The sequence below is a fragment of the Bubalus kerabau genome, chromosome 7, assembly GCF_029407905.1.
Source record: "Bubalus kerabau isolate K-KA32 ecotype Philippines breed swamp buffalo chromosome 7, PCC_UOA_SB_1v2, whole genome shotgun sequence".
Lineage (NCBI taxonomy): Eukaryota > Metazoa > Chordata > Mammalia > Artiodactyla > Bovidae > Bubalus > Bubalus kerabau.
In genome coordinates this window covers 13873177-13889868 of record NC_073630.1, presented here as the reverse complement: position 1 = coordinate 13889868, position 16692 = coordinate 13873177, and the positions used below count along the sequence as shown (strand labels likewise).

At 34.2% G+C, this 16692-nt stretch overlaps 1 long non-coding RNA gene across 3 annotated transcripts in view; it reads right to left on the bottom strand.

Moving 5' to 3' along the window:
• Window positions 1–4286: 4286 nt before the first annotated feature.
• The window catches only part of LOC129657466 (uncharacterized), a 28868-nt gene continuing 16462 nt past the window's right edge, over window positions 4287–16692 (bottom strand). For 2 of the 3 annotated variants that reach the window (XR_008716748.1, XR_008716746.1), the window contains 2 exons: window positions 9427–9603; window positions 7470–8307 (listed from right to left, as the gene is read on the bottom strand). This is a non-coding gene — a long non-coding RNA (uncharacterized LOC129657466). Of the gene's footprint in view, window positions 4619–7469; window positions 8308–9426; window positions 9604–16692 lie in introns of those variants that run through there. The other variant, XR_008716747.1, reaches the window with a different exon arrangement.

Here is a 16692-nt window from a genome sequence, read left to right as displayed (position 1 = left end):
CATGGCTTATTTCAGCATTATCAACCTCTGATCCTTCTGTTTTTTATTATCCTCTCTGCTATTCTTTACACTGATGTTACCTTATATATTTGATAAGAAGATTCTTTGGTATTTCCAAAGAAATAGCTTCCATTTATCCTCAAGTGCTTTAAAACCTTGGCTTTTGAGGCTATACATTCACCTTGCACATTTCCTGGGGCTATACTTTAGCATTGACCATATAAGTATATTCCTTGCTCTTAGGCACAGCCATCTGTGAAAATAATTTATATACATAATTATATATATATATACACACAGAAAGTTATAGTTATATAAAATATTTAATATTATATTTAATGAATGTTTTTCACATATAAGTTATCTTTTAATTAATACATCACCAATATAAGGTTTTACATTCTCTTTTATAAAAAAGGAGGCAATAAAACTCAGAATAATTATGTGATTGGCCAAAAAAGTATATTGTTATTAAATTATATAGCCTTGAACTCAGTACCCCAAACTTCAAATCTCAGAGTTAAATGTAATCATGATTTTAACTACCTGATACTAGGCATTATACCAATGGCTGAGCGTACAAAGATGAATAAAATTAACCCTCTTTGTCTTAAGGAGACATTGGAGAGAGAATGTACATTTCTCCATTTGTGTCAGTGACCAACTTTCCTTTACAAGTTCTCAAGCCTTCTCTGAATCATGCATCTCTGAAGGATGATTCTGGGTGAGTGGTATATATATTTGTGACCTGTGAGTGACCAGTTACCAATCTTGCCTCTGACTCTACATGACTCATCCCCAAGACCATATTATTATATGGTCTTGAGAAAGATCATATTATTATGTGGTCTTGAGAAAGATCACAACATTTCTATGAGTTTCATTTTGATTATTGGTGAAAAATATGAAAACTACTAGAATAATAGATGATCCGTGAATAGGCAGAGATGGTTTCTGCCTCAGGCCCTTGGCTTTAAACTTTCTGATTAGTTGGTGTTTATTTTAGAGCCTTACAAGACTCGCTCGTTCACTTATTTCACATCTTGTCTCAAACATACCCTTGTCAACACAGTATTCCTTGATGATACCATTAAAAATACCTCTTTTTCTAAGATAGCTTGTATTTTTTTTGGTCATGCCGCATGCCGGATCTTAGTTTCCCACTATATATTAGGCCTATGCCACTATAGTGGAAATGGAATCCTGACCACTGGGCCACCAAGGAATTTCCTAAGATGACTTTAATATTTATTTTACTCTCAACAGGTAGTGATTGGAGAAGGCAATGGCACCCCACTCCAGTATTCTTGCCTGGAAAATCCCATGGACGGAGAAGCCTGGTGGGCTGCAGTCCATGGGATCACTAGAGTCGGACACAACTGAGCGACTTCCCTTTCACTTTTCACTTTCATGCATTGGAGAAGGAAATGGCAACCCACTCCAGTGTTCTTGCCTGGAGAATCCCAGGGATGGGGGAGCCTGGTGGGCTGCCATCTATGCGGTCACACAGAGTCGGACATGACTGAAGTGACTTAGCAGCAGCAACAGGTAGTGATAGTCACTGTTCTGACAATCTCCTTTAGCGTGGTTTCTAAGCAACCACTGATTATTCAAATTACAGTAGAATTGAAAACAAGATTGAAGTCACAAACCCTGGAGACAGGAATAGAACTGGGTTCCTATCTGACCTTTACTACTTATAGCAGTAGGACCTCAGGCAGAATAACCTTCCTAGCCTCGGTTTTCTAATTCTGTGAAGACTAATTTATAATAGATAATACCAAGATGTTCTGGAGAATGAAATGGCAACCCACTCCAGTATTCTTACCTGGGAAATCCCGGGGACAGAGGGACCTGGCAGGCTACAGTTCATAGGGTTGCAAGTGTCGGACATGACTTAGTGACTAAACCACCACCACCACCAAGATATTCAGTGAAAAATATATAGACTTCATTTCTATAGTTTAAAACTGTAGATCCTCTTACTATTCGTTCCCATTATAAATCCCTTTACCCTATTTATTACTAGAAATTTCACTATTTATATTTAGGATATCTATATCCTTTTTGTGCATTCTAGAATTTAAGCAGTGTTAGGGCTAGAACTTTATCTAACTTTATTATTTTATTTCTCATGCCCAGAGCAACTTTTGGCACATGTTAGGAATTTGATATAGATTTGTTGAATAAAAGAATTCATGAAAAAAAAAATATTTGTGAAAAGTAAATGAAGTGATATGTAGGAGATTGAAAATGAAACACTTCTATGGCATTTTATTGTTATAGTCCTTTTATCACAGGTGAAGAATTCTTCACAGGTGGATAACACAGATGAAAGGATTATGATAAAAGAATGTCATGAAACTGTTTCATTTTCAGTCTCCTATATATCATTTCATTTAACTTTCACAAATATTCATTCATTTATTCATTCAACAAGTTTGTATTTACTCACTGTTCTTCCCCAGTGGGCAGTTTCTCATTGCTAGGATTTCAATGTGCCTGCTTGGACTTTAATTAAATGGAATTGTGAAATTATACTAGTCAATGATGCCAAGTAAGACGAGTGAATAATATCAAATATTGTATCCAATTTCTGTTGTAAAAAAAATGAATTGATATATCTTTCAATAGCAGCAATACAGAGATACAAAAAGAGAAGCTGCCCACTGGAAATGAACGAGTTGGGAGAAAGGGAGAAAGTGCTTTTTTTTTTTTTTTTCCTATAAAGAGTGTGGTAGGAGATGATGGATTAAGTGGTGAAGACCCAGGAATGATAATGAGAACAATTTCCCCATTCTCTTATTGAGTTGAAGGCTATGCTGTTGGCAAGCTGAAGAAAATATAGTAATGGAGCCCAGCAGGGCCTGAGAACAAAAGCATTGAGGACCTGGCTGGTAAGACTTTGTATAGGTTCAGTGTAACAGTGCATGGCTGAGGTTTTGGCAGTTTGGGAGAGAAAAGTTTCCATTCACTCAACCTCATGAGTAACACATAAACATGTAACATTTAAAAAAAATACAAGTTTTTGTTTTCTAGGCATAATATCTAGATGTCATATTTTAAATTATTGCAATCTGTTAAAACATCTCCATAATTTTTGGCCTTGTTTTGAATTCATGCTGGGGAGTATCTCAGTAGGATCTCAGTAGTCAGTAATAAGTACAAAGGATATTCCTTTCTTTCCCTTGGAACTAGGCAGATGTTAGCTATTCAAGTAATTAAGAGTTTTCCCTTTATTACCCATTTGAATTTGGGACTAGGCTTTGAGTTGGTGGCATTTAAATTTGTTGGTGATCATAGATCCTGTTAAGAATTTGATTTTGGCCCAGGAAATTATGCACGTGCAGGCATGCACACACACACACACACACACACACACACACACACACACACACGTAAATTTTGGCATATAATTTTGGAAGAACTAGAGACCACCTAACACCTATCTATGAACCTAGGAAAGATTTCACAATTTTAGCTTCTTTTCCATGAAAACCAAAGTCCATATTGCTTTAGCTGTCATTGGGCAGTGGCCCCCATAAATGTCTTTTTGTCAAGAGTTGATATCTTTGGTCTCATTACCCAGGTCTCTTGAGTTTTGGGTATCTTTCCCTAAGTCTCTTGAATTTCTCCAGAACAGTGGCATTTGTACATCCATGAATTGATTTGGATTGCTTCTCTTTCTTTATCTGTCAGCCCTGAGTTCCAAACAGCTCAGACTCAACAGATTCCTTGTTACCAGCATCTCTGGTTTATACTTCTATGGTCCCTCCCTGCTCTGTTACTTTAGATATGACCATGCCTGGGACAGAAAAAAATGTTTGTTATATCAATTTTTGTTTGATGGTCAGTTGTTTGCTGTATCCTGATGCATAATATCTGTTATACTGGCAAGATGGTCTAAATCTCTTTTAAGAACTAATGCTAGTAAATAGAGTGAGCACTAAATTTTTCTTTAGTGCTGGGTGGTGCCTCATATCACAGGAAGCATGACAGCCTACATCTTTTAAGGTGCTGTTTTAGTAGATTATTGTGCAACTTAGCTTTTGTATATGCATATGTTACCAAGATGTCTGTATGACTGTGCAGGATGTTTGATGGGTAGAGTGAATCCATATATATGACTGTGTATTACAGATTACTCTGAAGTGTTATGTGTTAAATTATGCAAATTTATTTCATCTGCTCAGCCAGATTTATACTTATGAAGGCCAATATTTTCAAATCATGCACATCATAATGAGAGAATGAATATTATATTTAATAAATATTTTATAATTGATTGAAATGCAATACTGTTCATTTAACATAATATTTCTCATTAACATTTAGTCAGTTGCTACTGCTGCTGCTAAGTCACTTCAGTCGTGTCCGACTCTCTGTGACCCCATAGATGGCAGCCCACCAGGCTTCCCCGTCCCTGGGATTCTCCAGGCGAGAACACTGGAGTGGGTTGCCATTTCCTTCTCCAATGCATGAAAGTGAAAAGTGAAAGTGAAGTCACTCAGTCGTGTCCAACCCTCAGCGACCCCATGGACTGCAGCCTACCAGGCTTGTCCGTCCATGGGATTTTCTAGGCAGGAGTACTGGAGTAGGGTGCCATTGCCTTCTCTGACTGCAATAAAAGAAGGAGACTTCAGGTAGTTAAAAACAGAAACAAAGACAATTAGCAAAATCCTGATTATTATATTTGGTTTTAATTTTATCCTTAGAAGCTAAGGTTATTCTATAGCATATCGTATATTTCATATTATCTTATTATTATCTCATTATTAATTCATTCAGTTTGAATTTTATGTCCTTTTAAGTGGCACAAAGGGGGAGTCCCAGGTAGTGCTAGTGGTAAAGAACATGCCTGCCAATGCAGGTGAAATGTAAGAGACATGGGGAAGATCCCCTGGAAGAGGGCATGGCAACCCACTCCAGTACCCTTGCCTAGAGAACCGCATAAGCAGAGAAACCTGGTGGGTTACGGTCCAGAGGATAACACAGTTGGACACAAGTGAAGCAACTTAACACTGCACACAGCACAAGAGGCATAAAACATGAATCATGATTTATATTTATTGTGAAATGTCTCCCTGACCTTCATCTGTGATATTTCTGAATGAAAACATTTTAACATTTTTTACTGGAAATGCTTACCTGCCTTTAATTCAACTTGCAATTATTAAAATATTTAGCCTGCATAAAAGCTACTTGTCATGGACAATTCCAGCAAGTATACAGGGAGATAGTACAAAAAAATAGGTTTGAATCCTAACTTTGCTTCTCAACTTATGAGAACTTTTTCGGTTATCATTTACAGAAGATCCACCGCAAACAGACTCAAGAAAAAATACAAAAAATAAAAGTGGAAGAGAGATTTATTAGTGGTCAAACTTTACTTACTGCTCAATCTAGGAGTTCAAATGCTATAGTTAAATATTGGTTCTCTCCCTGTAGTAACTTAAATCTCATCCCTTGGGCTCAATTTTCTGGCAAGCTCTGTTTTCATTAGACAATAACTAACAGCCTCTGTTTCATTTTTGAGCTCACTGGGATTAGAAAGAATATATTTTTGATACCTCAAATAAAAGTTAGACTAATTTTTGGACCTAGGTCATGAACTCATATCTAAACCAAAAGCTTAGGCACGAGTGAAGCACTCTGACTGGCCAAGCTTAATTCATATGTCCACCCTACCCTCTTCTCCCCTACAAAAAAAAGAAAAAAAAAAAAAACTTACAAGGGTGGGAGTCAGTTCTATCTAAAGCCCATAGATGTGGTGAATTGAACCTGTGTAGTCACAGTTTCCAGAAGAAAATTGCTTTAAAGTTATCAAAAGAAAGTAGGCAAAAACAACATACACAATACAGCCCAACTATTGCCTTTGTTACCTTAGGGAAGTTTTTTAATTCTTTGGGTTTCATTTTTTTACTATCATATAACATCTACCTTCCAGAATTTTTATGACAGTTAAATACGTTTTATATATGTATACATATATATGAATATATATATATATAACTATATAATACATATAAATATATATGACTTAAAGTTGTTATATGTAATATATATAACATATATTTAAGTTGCACATATGTATGTGTATTTATATATTTTTTGTGAAATGATAAATATATAATGAATTCTCAATAAACATTAGGTTTCTTTTTTCATCCATATCTCTCTACACTGCCTGCTCGTCTACCCTAGTGTCAACTGTAAGGTGTAGCTTTATTTTGTCCAAAACAATTATCTCTTAAAATTTGGATGAGCTTGTTAAACTATCCTTTTTTTTCTTTCCTCATTAGCTTGCTTTCCTTCCTTCTTTCTTTTCTCTGTATTCTCTTTCTGATATGTGCAATCATTACATTAGTTGATAAGAGCAAGCAGGATACATTTTCTAACCTCAAAGATCACATACAATCTGAGTATAAAGTTTAGTGGCAGTAATTGTGAACAACCACAGTTAGCATTGCTCCTGTAATTTGAACAACTATAATATCAATTCTTTCCAAAGGAATGATTTCTTATTTTAATATAATATTATTTGTACTCATCCTAGGTCAACTCATGATAGTTTACATTAAACTTAGCTTAAGACATTCACTGAGAAATGGCCTAAATTAAATCAGTAATTCTGTACCAGTGTTATTAGGTCCAATTACTTGAAGACAGAGAATTAATATTAGAGCTAACAATATAACATTATATCTTAATGAGTTTGAAGTGTTAATATTGGCTAGAGTTATGTCATGAAACTAGTACACATTAATTGAAAAACTATGTTATAATCACACCCTGAATCAAATAGTCCAGACTCCTTGACAAGGACATGATTCAAAAGTAAAACTCCATGGCATCAACTGAGAGCATCTAAATGAACCTTGAAAAATTTCAGAGATCCATTAATTTTCTAACACAATTATGTGGAAATTCAAGTAGATTTTAAAGAAGCATTGTCCATGCCCTATGAGGTTTACTACAAAGATAGAAAAACGGAAACCATAAAATAATTAAAATTTTAAAAAGATAATTTTTTACTATACAAGTTGATTTATTGCATAAAATAATGTAACTTGAATTTTTACAGGGTATTTACCTATTGAATTTATTCTTTTCCTGGACATCTGAATGTATACATTAGCAACTTGCTTCTTTGTATTACCTGTATACTTAAGGAGAACAACTTAATACTTTAGAAAAGACACTGTTTTTAAGTGCAATGAAATCTCATTTGTTAAAAACTATAAAACTTGAAAACCCTGACATTAAATTGCTGAAATGCTTATGTTTAACTAAAAATATACCTTAATCAAATCAAAATGAGCTATCCCTTTTATTTTTAAAAATGTTTGCAATCTCAGGCATTTAGAACATCAATTTTAAGCAATGATTAGGCTGGTGTTTGTTGAGAATACTAAAGGAGGGAGAGGGGTTTGAGATGAAAAATGTGCTCCTTAGGAATTCCATTAAAAATGTCATTAATTGTTCTAAAAAATTTGTATAATTGCCAGGTTTCTCTCCCTCTGTCTCTGTTTTTTTTTCCAAGAAAATTCTATTTTGGCAATTTGTACCACCTGTTTTGTTATCCTATATCTCTTATTTTTCTTACTTTGTGGTCTTTTATTTTTAAATCCTACATGCTAGCGTATTTCCTTGCTTTTGTCTTCCAAACTGTCTATTAATTTAAAAAAAGTGTTCTGGAATTTTTTTTTAAGTTGTAAAATCAGAATTGCCAAGTCAATCTTGAAGAACATATCTGGTGTGTTGATAAACCTAGTATAAAACCACAGTAATGAAGATAGTGTGATAGCAACATGAGAATAGAGAGAAATGAGACTCCAAAAAGAGGCCCACACAAATATGGTCATTTGATTGAGGACAGCAGTAGCACTGGCGTGTGATTGGAAATGGATTATGTTTTCATTATCAATAACTTGCTGAAAATACTGAATATTCACGTAAAAAATTCTTGACTCTAATATTGTATTACAGATCAAAATGTGACAAGTTGTAATGTGTCTGCTGCTACTGCTGCTGCTAAGTCACTTCAGTCGTGTCCGACTCTGTGCGACCCCATAGACGGCAGCCCACCAGGCTCCCCCGTCCCTGGGATTCTCCAGGCAAGAACACTGGAGTGGGTTGCCATTTCCTTCTCCAATGCATGAAAGTGAAAAGTGAAAGTGAAGTCCCTCAGTCGTGTCCGACTCTTTGCGACCCCATGGACTGCAGCCTACCAGGCTCCTCCGTCCATGGGATTTTCCAGGCAAGAGTACTGGAGTGGGGTGCCATCGCCTTCTCTGTGTAATGTGTCTACAAGAAAACAAAAAGAAATCTTAATGACATTAGGATATGTGAAGCTTTTTTAAGAGACATGAAAAGTACAAATAGGAGAAAATTGGTAAACTAATCTAAGTTAAACATAAAGACCTTTTGTTCCTCCAAAGATATCACTGAAAGAGTAAGACTTCAAGCACAAATTGAGAGAAGATATTTGCAACATTCATGTTTGACAGAGAACTCATGCCCTGTATATTTATAGATAAAATTCCTATAAATCACTAAAGGACTTCCCTGGTGGTCCATCAGTTAAGACCCCATGTTTTCACTGCAGGGGTGCAGGTTTGATCCCTGGTCTGGAATCTAAGATTCCACATGCCCTGTGGTATGGCCAATAAATAAATAAATAAATGAGAGTAAACTCTTATAAATCACTAAGAAAATGATGAAGTGGCAAATATCTTGACTAGATACTTTACAAATGACACCACTGAAATTACCAAGAAGTGTACTAATACTACACTCATTAGTCATTGCTGCTGCTGCTGCTAAGTCACTTCAATCGTGTCTGACTCTGTGTGACCCCATAGACGGCAGCCCACCAGGCTCCCCCGTCCCTGGGATTCTCCAGGCAAGAACACTGGAGTGGGTTGCCATTTCCTTCTCCAATGCATGAAAGTGAAAAGTGCAAGTGAAGTCGCTCAGTTGTGTCCGACTCCTAGCGACCCCATGGACTGCAGCCTACCAGGCTCCTCCGTCCATGGGATTTTCTCCTCCACATTCATTAGTCATTAAGGAGATGCAAATTAAAACCTAACGTCTTACTACTATATATCTATTGCGTGCATGCTGCATGCTATGTCACTTCAGTCATATCCGACTCTTCGCGACCCCATGGACTATAGCCTGCCAGGCTCCTCTCTCCATGGGATTCTTCAGGCAAGAATACTGGAGCGGGTTCCCATTTCCTTCTCCAGGGGATCTTCCTGACCCAGGGATTGATCCTGTGTCTCTTAAGTCTCCTGCACTGGCAGACGGGTTCTGTACCACTAGCGCCACCTGGGAAGCCCATTAGAGTGCAGAAATGAAAAGGCTGGCACCAACATTGACAACAATGTAAAGCAACTGCTAGAGAATGTAAACGATTAGAACCTTTTTGGAAGTATCTACTGAAATTGAATGTTTGCATGGGCTCTAAAGCAACAGGTCTTCTTCCAGGTATAAGTGGAACAGAAATGTGTATATTTGTAAACTGAAAAACAAATTCAATGATGTCCATAGCAGCAATGATGTCCATAGCAGCACAAGTTCAGTGATGTCCAAATAACCCTAAAAATGAAAGCAAGCCAAACGTGAGTAGAATTAATAAGTTGTAGTATATTCATATATAACAGTTCACTATTTAGCAAAGAAAGTGAACCAAACAACTGAGCAATGTAACATGAAATACTACTACAAAGTGTTGAGCAAAAGAAGCCAGTCACAAGAGTTTTACTGTATAAACACATATTTTTACAGTATAAGTGTTTATACAAAATAAGTGTTTACTGTATAAACACATGTAAAATTAAAAAAAAATAGGCAGAACTAATTAGCAAAAGTAATTATATATGCTGCAAAGGGAGAGCCAGACTGAAAGTGAGGATGACAGGAGCTTCTGTGGTACTTATAATATTCTGTGTGTACGTGTCTGGTTGTTCTGTCTCCCTGAGCTCAGTCTCTCTCTCCTCACTCCAGTTTGCGAAACCACTTTGCTTCTTTAGCCACTGCACTTCCATCCATACTGATTTTCGAGAAAATATTTGAAATCTCTCAAATTTTATGATCTTTCATTGATATAAATGTATATCTTTAAAAAATCAATATACTAGCTTTTTTATCGTGTCTTTGGAAAGAGAGGATAAATGTATGGACTTAATTTTTAACTTTGAATCACAAGGCATATAAGCATATCCTTAAACATATATATGTTGCATGCATATGTGTGTATTATAGTTAAAGAGCTCTGTGATTAGAGTAAAAAGATAAACCTGAATTAACTTTCACTACTACTGTATATCAAGCAGTTGACCTCTGCCGAGTACATAATAGCTCTGAGCTTAATTTGTTAACCTGAAACATAGGGATCTGAAGCATGTTAATCTAAAACATAGAATACATCACATAAATTTTGAAATGTTGCAGTGTTGTGAATGATTTGTTATTTTTGTCTTTATTGAAAACAATGAGTATCATTATCTTATTAAACAAAAATATAGAAAGTATTCTATCTTATAATTAAAAAAAATCTTGGTTCACATTCAAGGCAGCAGTAATTAATGATTCATCCAGTTTTTATTCTTGCTAATAATACTAATTATAATAATAAAGTTATTCTATCTATATATAATATTTTCAAAGAAGTTAATAAAATATAATAAATTATAACCTCCCTATATCTATTCAGGCTATTCAGTTACCTTTACATGTTGCATAGTTCTTAAGACTAAAATAAATACATTGTATTTTTTAACTTGGAAGATTGTCAGTATGAGAATTAAAACATACGCACACACTTAATCATGAATAATGTGGTGATTTTGTACTGTTAATTTAGCTAAAATGGAACTATGCTTCCAACAATTCTGTTCTCTGTGTGATTCTCACAAGAAATACCTATGTAATTTGGAAGGCAGAAAAGAAGCAGCATCCCTGTGTAGGCTTGGCAGATTAGTGTTGTTTGTGGTGCTGCAAACCTAAGTGATCACTCCTTTGCTTAAAATATTTCAGTGACTTTCCAGGCTTTTTAGATATTATGCAAAATCTTGTGTAAGGATTATAATACTATATAAATAAATTTATCACGTACCTCTAACATTTTGCTTTGAATTTCTCCTCCAATTAATTATTATACTCTAGAGTTGGAAACGACTGAGCGACTTCACTTTCACTTTTCACTTTCATGCATTGGAGAAGGAAATGGCAACCCACTCCAGTGTTCTTGCCTGGAGAATCCCAGGGACAGCGGAGCCTGGTGGGCTGCCGTCTATGGGGTCGCACAGAGTCGGACATGACTGAAGTGACTTAGCAGCAGCAGACAACCTATATTTAATTTAGGATTTTGTCACCTCATGTTCTAACCTACACAAACCTGCTGGTCCTTCTACCTGGAAAGATCCTTTCCTCAGTTTTGGTGAGTCTCACGCCTGTAAATTCTTTAGAACTGAGCTCAGGAAAGACTTTCTGGCTCCCCATCCCATAAACCAGATTCTGTTCCCTTATTATACAATCTATAGCTTTGGCCACCTCATGCGAAGAGTTGACTCTGTTGCTGGGAGGGACTGGGGGCAAGAGGAGAAGGGGACGACAGAGGATGAGATGGCTGGATGGCATCACTGACTCGATGGACGTGAGTCTGAGTGAACTCCGGGAGTTGGTGATGGACAGGGAGGCCTGGCGTGCTGCGATTCATGGGGTCGCAAAGAGTCAGACACGACTGAGCGACTGATCTGATCTGATCTGATAACTTCCCTTTATGGTACTTAGCACAATCATAATGGGGAAAAAATGGTATAATATTTGTATTAAATCTCCTTCCTCACTGGAAGCTAAATTGAACAGGAACTGTGCTCCGTAGCAACATATCCTTAATATTTGTTAAATAAACAAATGAATGAAGAATTTAAAGTCTACTCACGATACTCATAATTGTTAAAAGTAGAAAAATACATAGTATTTCTCATAGTGTTGCATTATATAAAAATACTAGAAAATACCTTAAAAGAAACAGAAATTAACTACTAAAAATATGAATGTCTGCTGTTTGTCTCTCTGTATACACAAACACACACATACACATATTCTGAAGCTCTGATACAATTAAATTTAAGAAATAATCTACATTTCTGTAAGGAGACAAAGTCACAATGAGAAAAATAAGATTTTAAAACAAATATGCCAATAATTTCCAAAGGAAAATGAACAAAACAATAGCAAAAACTCATACCATATTGTTTTCTAGTTCAAATTTTATATTATTTTTATAGTATTATACCATGTATGAACTCCACAGCATTGAACATGTTAATTAACTTTGGAATATATTCCATTATATTATTATTATTTAGATAGATATAGCTTATTAAAATTAAATAAATGAGCCTGTTACAGTGAAGTATCAATCACGAAAAAATTTATGAAATAATACCTTTTGAGCACACAAACTTTGTTTTTAAGTACTATGTTTGAATGTTTATTTCTGTTTTCAAGTTCAATAATCCAATGATCTTCAATAAGCTGTGTTTGTGGATCTCACATCAGTTTCCAATTAAAAACATGTTATAAACATTTCCATTATAATAAATTCTACTACATGACTCAAACTTCACCAAAGATGTGAATGTAAAGAAGAACGATAATATAGTTTTTTATTTCCAAGACTCTGTATTAAAATAAGAAATACTATGATTTCTGTATCGGAGAAACTAATAAATTGTCACTGGCAATGGGATATTTATAATTTCCAGTTGATAGGCTAACAGTTCATGAAGTAAGAAAAATGCAATTATTTTAATGAGTTTTCAAAATACAATTTTATTATAGTGACAAAATTGTATTTTTCAATGAAAAGGTACCCCCCAAATCCCTCAGAATCAAATGAGAGAAATTCTTATAAATACATATTATCTCTGTGTTGCTTATATAAACAGTTTAGAGCCTTTATATGACTCCTTTAATACAATCCACTGGATTATCCTTTCTCTGATACCTCTTCTTTATTAACCAGGATCTTTGTCAAGGCACTGATTCAATGTAATGAATTTAAGTGACTGAACAATTAAGTTTGCCACCATTAATTATGATCCACAGATAGGAAATTCTGCATGAAGATCCTTATTTGTCTGACAGTGAAGTTTGCGGAGATCTAATTGATGGGAATGTATACATTGGATGATTTGATAAATATTTTTATTGATCAAGAATAGTGTGATAGTAACTATCTTAACAACAGTGATTCCACTATAATTTACTAATAATTGTTATTACTTTAGAAGTGCCAGTTATGTATTGAATCAGCGACTGAATTGCAGGTATTAAATAAATAATTTTTGAGCATCCAACATTTGTTAGACAATATTCTAAGCCCCAGAAATGTAATACTGAGCTAGACTGAAAAGTTACCTTTCAGAAAATACTTCCAATATAATAGCACACAGACAGAAAGGTTGAAGAATATTGTAAGATAAGTGAAAGAATTAAATATAGACAAAAGAAAATAATTGTTAAGGGTAGTTCTAAATTTTGTTTATAGAATTATTCAGAGTGGTTTTCCCAGAATATCTATTTTTTCTTCAGTTTTTACATATAATTTTAAATGAGATTTTTATTATGCTTACTATATGTATATGGACACACACACAAACACACATACACTCATTCATATTAAAATATAGTTTTGGATGGACCACATCACGTGCATTGTCTATCCTTGATACACCCTTGAATGTGGAGGTGTAGAGTGTACTTAATAAGTTCATTTGTTAACTTGAATTTAAATGCTTATAGTTCTTGGGTAAATACTGAAAACCAGAGAGATGCTTACAAAATTACTTATGTAGCTAAATACTATATTAATACATTAGCTATATGGATCTATAGCCTTGGACAATGTAATACTAGAATTGTCTTTCTCTTTAAAAGAAGGTTAAGAACAGGAATAGAGGTGGCTAAAGGACAAAATTTAGCTAAATTGTGGAGAACTGGAGTATAAAAGACTCACCCAAGACAAGGGAAGGTACTGAACTTGGAGAATAGGGCTGATTCAGAAATGATAATGGGAAGGTCAGGTCAGAAAACTGTAGTATCCAGTAGGGGCTTGAGGAGTGTTGAAGCAAGATTTCAAAACCAGGAGGAAAAAAATCTATGCCAAAGATATCATGATTAATATTGGAAGCCTAATAGATCTACATTTGGGTATTAGCTACCTTTTAAATGTACTTTAAAAAATTAATTAGATTTGAGGATAATTGCTTTACAATAGTGTTGGTTTCTACTGTACAACAATGTGCATCAGTTATAAGTACACGCATATCCTCTCCCTCCAGGCCTCACTCCCATACCTCCACCCCTCTAGGTTGTCAGGGAGCCCTGAGCTGAGTTATACAGCAGCTTCCCACTAGCTATCTATTTTACACATGGTAGTGTATATATGTCAACCCTACTTCCTCATGAGTCAATAGAGAAGATAAGTTAAAGGGTCAATTGGAAGAAGGTAGTATTCAATATCTAATGTACTTAAACTGACCTGTGTGTAACATTCATGGTTTTACAATATTCAGAGTAGTGATTTCTGACTCATCTAGGAAAGGAATTATTCTGGATGTTACTTTTTCTAGACATGTAGGGCTTGACCTTTTATGTGATGGAGTTCTAAATATTTTTCTTTAAAATACCTTGTGTATTAAAGAGTACAATAGTGGATGGTCTTTAGAGTCTGCAGATTAGGGTTTGAGTCTCTGTTTAGCTCCAAGATCTTTGATAACTCTTAACTTTAGTTTTATTACTCACTTAAACTTACTTTGTGGAATGTTACTGGATATAAGCATTTCCATAATCACTTACATAAAGGTACTATATAAGGTGTTATGTTTAAATCAGTTGAAGAAATATTTATTGAACACTTTCTGTTTTAAGACTTAATTTAGGCATTAAGAGGGCTAAATAAATAATATAGAGCTAGTTATTTTTGTATTAATTTTATGTGCAGCCCTACTGAATAATTACCACTATGAATTAACCGTACATTTTGAACCCTAAGAACTCACATACATCCAGTTTTCTTCCATAGTCCTCATCCTCTTAGGACACAGACATTTATTAAAGAATTATAAATATTCTCTGGAGGCATATTTCAAAAAGATACATAACATTTCAAAATTTATATTTCTTTAAATCTTGTACAAGATAAAACACAGGAATGTACATGAACAAATTAAACAAAACAGTTTAATATAGTAAATATTACTAATAAGTGCATAAAATATTATTTTAATTATTTCTTAAATTTTCAACTAAGGAGAAAACATATGTGCTATATTAATCATTTAAATATGTATATCAGTTTTTTCTCTAATTTTTTATATGCCATTTTAAAAATTACACTGCAGTTTAATACTTTTGATTAATTTGGCTATTAATGATAAAGATTTCAGAATTTCTCTGCAAAGTTTTTGATCTCTCAAACACTAGATTTTTGCTTTTATATGTGTCATCTGACAATTTAGTTCAGATGTTAATAACCATTATTCTATATTTTTTAAAATAAAATTGCTAAATTGATGTTAATTACAAAGATAATTTCAAAATGTACCTCCCTCTTGGTGTCTTGTTTACTAGAAGTAGTTTTTTATTTTTTAATTTTCTTCTAGAATATGTTTTGCTTGGTGCTTTTTCAGTGATAAAATATTTCATTGGGAAATTTTGATATTTTAAAGATCTATAATATAAATGATTTAGCTAGATGCTTTCATGACATCAATATGAACTGGAAAGGGGAAAGTTAGTAAAATCACAAGAAAATAGATATTTACAAATATTTCATCAGGTTAAACTGCAGAGAAATCTTACAAGGGCTGGGTTCAAATAAATTTGGACTCAAATCTTGCCACATTATGAAATTATGTTAAACCCAAGAAAGTGAAAAAAGGTTCAATCAATATATTAAGCTTCATAAATATTTTGATCCTTGCTACACTATATCATTCCTTTGTATTGATAAACAGAAATTAATTTGACAAGTTAAAAAATTTGCACCATAAAATATGAATACTTTATTTGGAATGGAGGAAGAGTGAAAGGTTAAAACATAATACTGGAAGTTAGTAAACATGAATTTTGGTCTTACTTTTGCCTTTAATATGTTTTATAAGATTCTAATTTTTCAGTCTGAAGCTCCAGAGTCTTTATTTTTAACAAACTACATGATACTGAAATAGATGTTCTATGAACCACATTTTGAATGATATTGAATTAGGTGGGAGGCTATTTCCAGGTTCTAATTTTAGGGAATTAGCAATTTTCCCTGATTAGTATATGGAATGGGGTTTTTAACACCACAAGGAAACCATAAAGTGATTTTCTCACTTCCAGGAGGAAAATTGTGCTAGTTGCTTTTCTGATTAATCTTTAAAACTGTCTACCTATTAAATAGTAAAAGGAGAATTTACTTATATGCACAATTCAGTAAACAACAAGACCTGAAATACAATCCTCAAAGAACAGAGCTGTATCCTTTATATTTCAGTAATCCTAACATGCAGCCATGAAATTAAAAGACGCTTACTTCTTGGAAGGAAAATTATGACCAACCCAGATAGCATATTGAAAAGCAGACAATACTTTGACACCAAAGGTCTGTCTAGTCAAGGCTATGGTTTTTCC